The following is a 5,740-nucleotide window of genomic DNA, read 5'->3' on the forward strand; positions in this document are numbered from 1 at the left end:
AAGTTAATTCAAATTGACTTAGCAGCACAAGACAATTGTTGCATTAGGTATGGAATTTAGGGAGGTATTAAATTATTTCCATACTATCTGATAAAGATTTACATACATGTAACTACATGAACTACGAAAGGTAATTTACTAACAATTCAATCAATAAAACTAGTTAGTCAATCTAAGTAACAATTTCTGACAAATGAAAATATTATAATGTTTATCAAATGGCCAAGTACAACCGTAATCTTCTTGATTGTCTTCAATATTGATGACCTTTTAATGCAGAAGTAATTTTTAGACTTCTTCTTTGCTGATGAGAAAGCCATTCTAATGGTGAGACAGTGAGAACACTCTAAGTCCTTGCAAATGTCTCTCTCTTCTCATTTGTCTTGCAACTGTGTGTTGACTTGGTTGTTGGTAAGACTTCGGCGAGATTCACATTGCTGTTTATTTCTTTTTTCAAAGTTAAGCATATCCATGAGTTCCATTTCAATTTATTTTTATTTGAGCTTGCAATTTTTTAACACCAACAGGAAAAATCAAAGACAGATCAGAGCCTTATTCAAGTATCCGTAATACTATCCAAGTTTTTCTTCATCATAAACATGTTTATCAACAAAAATGTGTCCCAGCAATCAGTCTTGTTTCATGAACTCCAGTTATTTTTGGATCACCAAATGTCTGTAAAAAAAAATAAGAAAACAATTGTTATCCATTAAATGATTGAAATTTCCTAAAAAAGAAATTGATTATTAGCTTGGTCTTAGTGTAAATGTGTTTCTATTATCACAACTCTGACATTCCAGTACATAGAATAAGAAATAATGTAAACTAGCTCAAAAGCTGCAGCAAAATTAATTTTAATGAAGTTAAATTTGCAGATTTCATCTTGTATTTAATTAATGACATTATGACAACACAAAAATAGGGAGATGAGTATTGATTACAAATGAGACAAATATCCACAAAAGATCAAATGAAATGAATGTAAGTCCCCTGTACAACCTTCAACAATGAGATTTAAACAGCTCAAGTACATTCTATTACAACGCAGAGATTGCACCTTAATGAGGTTGGTGGTGTTTGTATACCAAATATAGTTGACTAATGCATAAAGTATTAGCCAAAATAGACCATAACTCAAAAACTTAACTTTGACCACTGAATCATAAAAATGAGGTCAAGGTCAGATGACACCTGTCAGCTAGACATGTACACCTTACAATCATTCCATACAACAAATATAGTAGACCTATTGCATATAGTATAAGAAAAACAGACCTAAACACAAAAACTTAACTATAACCACTGAACCATGAAAATGAGGTCAAGGTCAGATGACACCTGCCAGTTGGACATATACACCTTACAGTCCTTCCATACACCGAATATACTAGCCCTATTGCTTATAGTATCTCAGATATGGACTTGACCACCAAAAATTAACCTTGTTCACTGACCATGAAATGAGGTTGAGGTCAAGTGAAAACTGTATGATGGGCATGAGTACCTTGCAAGATACGCACATACCAAATATAGTTATCCAATTACTTATGATAAGAGAGAATTAAACATTACAATAATTCTTAACTTTTTTTTCAAGTGGTCTCTGAACCATGAAAATGAGGTCAAGGACATTGGACATGTGACCGATGGAAAGTTCGTAACATGAGGCATCTATATACAAAGTATGAAGCATCCAGGTCTTCTACCTTCCTAAATATAAAGCTTTTAAGAAGTTAGCTAACGCCGACGCCGGATCACTATCCCTATGTCAAGCTTTCTGCAACAAAAGGTGTAGGCTCGACAAAAAAATCAAACTAAGTTGAGTTCTGAATCCCTTATACCTTGATTTGGTTCAATTTAAAGCTTTTAAGACATGCCCGAAATTAGAAAAATATGACTACAATGCACTGTTTAATTTTGCATAATATGAAAGAACACCAATTATTCCATTGTTTTATCAAATCAAGTTTAACTTTATTTAGATTTAAACATATTTTATTTGCTCAAAGCAAAAAAGCATCAGACACAAGTAAAACATACTTAAAGTTTAACTTGGACGCTTTTGACCCTATAGCTGATATGGATCATTTAAAAACAAGCCAAAACATTTGAAATTTGTAAAACAATAAGCATTGAAAACAAATATATAATTAATGTTACAGCTAAATTCCAAAGGCATGTAAATCTAAGACTTGGTTAGCTTGCATGGTTTGTTTGTATATTGTACAATTACAATTGGCATAACGTCTAATCAAATTTAAAAGTACTCTACCAGAAGATATCAACATTAATTACAAAGCTCGAATTAATATATATACAACGGAGCAAGCAAACCTTCCAAAGTTTTACTCTACATGCAGTAGGAAAATAGCTGTAATAATGCTTAAAGTGCTTTTTCAAAAATGAAAAATACAAATGTAGTCTTCAGGTTTACAATATACAAATGTATGCATGTATACTATAAATGAGGATCTGTCAAGCTGACAAGAACATATATATTTTTTTCTAGGTTTAATTCTAATAAAGAAAACAATTTCAATATGATGAGTAATGAAAATTTTGTTGTGTAAATTGTACTGATATGGCCCTTACATGCCGTAATTGATTATAAAATAAGAATTTGAGTGTTCTGTGTGTTATTTTTACTTTTTGTTTACCAGATTCAACTTTTAAAATTGAAGGGTTCATCTAATTTCTGAACATTTATCATGTTTTTACAATAATAAATGTAACTGGTCAATTTCCAATTTCTGTATATGATTATATTTCACAAATAATGCCACAACAGAGGTCATATTTGCTGTCTATTTAGTAGTCTCTTTTTATGACTTGTTTGAATCATTTTTTTATCAATTATATCATATATTTACCTATATGATCTCCTATCATACATGTATCTGCTTTCATTTTTATATTTTTTTTGTGCTTTTCCATCTTCAACATTAACCTGTTGATAAGAAATAAAAAAATGTATATTTGTGCATTTGCATGATCAGTACAGTGAGTTACATCTACATGTATATGTACATTGTAAATTGAGTTGGCTTTATAAAATAATGCATTGGATCATTGAAAAAAAAAGTTTTGTAGATATGATAATTAATCTGTGTAAATGTCATAAATGCTATGATATCAATCACACACTCAAGTAATTCATATCTTCAGTATTGTCATTTTGAATTTGTTTTATCTGAGTAATCTGTAATGTTATAATCTCATGTTGCCCGTTCTGTGCCCTTTAATTTGGATTAGTTTGTAAGCATATTCTATTCTGATTCTATTTTATTAACTGATAGAAGTAAATACATGTACAAGTTCTTTTCCCATGTTTATCACTGTGATACATGACCTTCACTTCGGAAATATAAAGAAAAAGATTCACAGTAACAAATATTTAGAGAGAAAAAAAACAAGCTCATAGTCTGTAAAACATGTTTTTGAGTTTGAGAACCATATATTGAATCAATCTAGTTGCATTGTACAATGTAGTATCGGTAAAGGAATGAATAAAGACAGGAAATTCACAACTCTTCGGGAGATATATTGTGACTTGAACAGTGTTTTATCAAAACCTTACAAAAATCTTTAGGTAAGGGATAAAAATAATGGTAGGTAAGGGTAGTGCGGTTAACACACATACTTTTTAGTTAGCCTAAATGTACAGTAGTTTTCGTTATCTTTATGTACATTAATTTGTACGTGTTTCTTGTTATTCCTTTTTAGACCATTGGTTTTCCTGTTCAAAGGGTTTTACACTAGTACTTTTGGGGTCCTTTATCATTTTTATAGCTTGTTGTTCCGTGTGAGGCAAGGCTCTGCATTGAAGGCCGTACATTGACCTATAATGGTTTACTTTTATAAATTGTTATTTGGATGAATACATGTAGGCACTCATACCACATCTTCCTATATCTATCTAATGAATGTTTACTATTTCAATGGGTTATATTTAAAAACAGGGATTTGAAGCAACCATTAATTTTGAATTAGGAGAAAAAAACCTGAGTCAACGGACTCTTATTGACAATTTGGAAAACAAACTCAGGGCGAACTTTGTAATCGAATATATCTTTTATCATGATTATTATAAATTTCAGAAGAATTCTAAATCATTATAAATGTATGTCAATGAAAATTAAATCAGTGTTTGCTTCCAGAAAATTATGTAAATACCCCCCCCCCCCCCTTTTTCTCCCAAAGACAAATGGTGAATGCTCTTCTTCCTATATTTATGAGTTGATGTGATGTTTCTAAAGTAGGTCTTTTTATGGTGTCAAATTGCTTTTTCTAACCAAAAGAAATAAATAACAAACTTACCAGAACCAAATGAAACTGAAAGTTTTGCCTACGAATTTCCGTTGCTAGATTTGCAAGGGTCATGAAAGAATGACATCAACTCATTTTGTCTTCTTGTCCACTGCAATCCAACTCCTGTCCATGTTTGCAGCATATGCATTTAAAATTATGTTATGTGAGTCTGAAACCTAGACATGATTATCAGATAGTGAGTCTTGCCTCATGTCATGACTTATTGTCTAGACTATCTGATCAGGATCAGACTTATCCCAATGGCAGTTGGAATGTCTTGGCCACATGGTTTACTATGTTTTTGTTACACTCTTTCAATGAAAATAAGTTTTTGGCTACACCATATTCATCAAAAATACCATTATTTTCTATCCTTTTGCACAATTGTTGATTTCCCTCCTTCTGTTATTGACAATAAATCTAGCTTTTATTGTGAAGAGTTTTACAAAGGGAGATAATTTTAGGTATATTTTTCAGTTTTTCATCATTTATTTAAATAAGCTTATATCAATTTGCAACGAAAATCCCGTTAAGGAATAGTAGTTTGTAGTGAACCATAACGTTTAACAAAATATTGTTTCAATTTGAGTGACTTTTGAGGTTTTATGGACATTTTCAGTACAGGCTGGATTCAAATTCTCGAAAAACACATTTATGTTAATAAAAATAAAAACAAAATTAAAGGTTGAAATAAGATCAAAATTACAGTTTATTTTAGTAATAAGTCTGAATTTTAAGGTAAAACTGTTTTTTTTGTCATATAATACTTTGAACTATTCAATAAAAAAAAAACAAAAATGTCCATTTTCAACAACATTTTTCAGCAAATTTGGTACTTTAATAGAATTGCCCTGTATTCACATATTTTGAGATAAATTGTCAATTTTTATACATAGAACTATTAGATGTACTTAATACTTTACTAGGAACCCAAAATCAGCTGAAAACTCCACAACCCCTTTCATAATTTTTTTTTGATTTTGCATGGTTTTCTCGTAGACATCCATTTAAGAAAGACTACAAACATTCATTTGAATGCAAAAACAATGTTGTGCAAATACTCATTACAATAATGTTAATATTATCATTGTGTAGGAACACGAACTTGAGCATACTGTGAAATTTAATTACTTTTGTGTCTAAGGAAACCAAAGTTCTGTATAATTTATCATTTCAAATTGGAATTTAAACTGTTCCTATGCTGTTAACACGTATTGTGTCATGTCCTCTAGAAGTATAATTATTATTAAAAAAAGGCTACAAGGCACATGTATTGCTCACTTGTCAATTTGACAAATTTAAATCACTCACTGATGCAAAAAAATTTGAGGTTTATGACCCCTTCTGTAGCCATTTTTGTACTAACTTTTCAAACTTTTATTGTATCAAAACTACAGATATAATGAATAATGGAGATTAATGGCCATTTTGT

At 30.5% G+C, this 5,740-nt stretch overlaps 1 long non-coding RNA gene across 1 annotated transcript; it reads right to left on the minus strand.

Moving 5' to 3' along the window:
- Positions 1-471: 471 nt before the first annotated feature.
- Positions 472-4,489, minus strand: LOC134724779 (uncharacterized). Its single transcript, XR_010108486.1, has 3 exons — positions 4,318-4,489; positions 2,871-2,947; positions 472-675 (listed from the first exon to the last, which is right to left on the minus strand). It is a non-coding gene; the product is annotated as an uncharacterized LOC134724779 (long non-coding RNA).
- Positions 4,490-5,740: the final 1,251 nt, after the last annotated feature.

Source organism: Mytilus trossulus, chromosome 7, assembly GCF_036588685.1.
Source record: "Mytilus trossulus isolate FHL-02 chromosome 7, PNRI_Mtr1.1.1.hap1, whole genome shotgun sequence".
NCBI classification, from domain to species: domain Eukaryota; kingdom Metazoa; phylum Mollusca; class Bivalvia; order Mytilida; family Mytilidae; genus Mytilus; species Mytilus trossulus.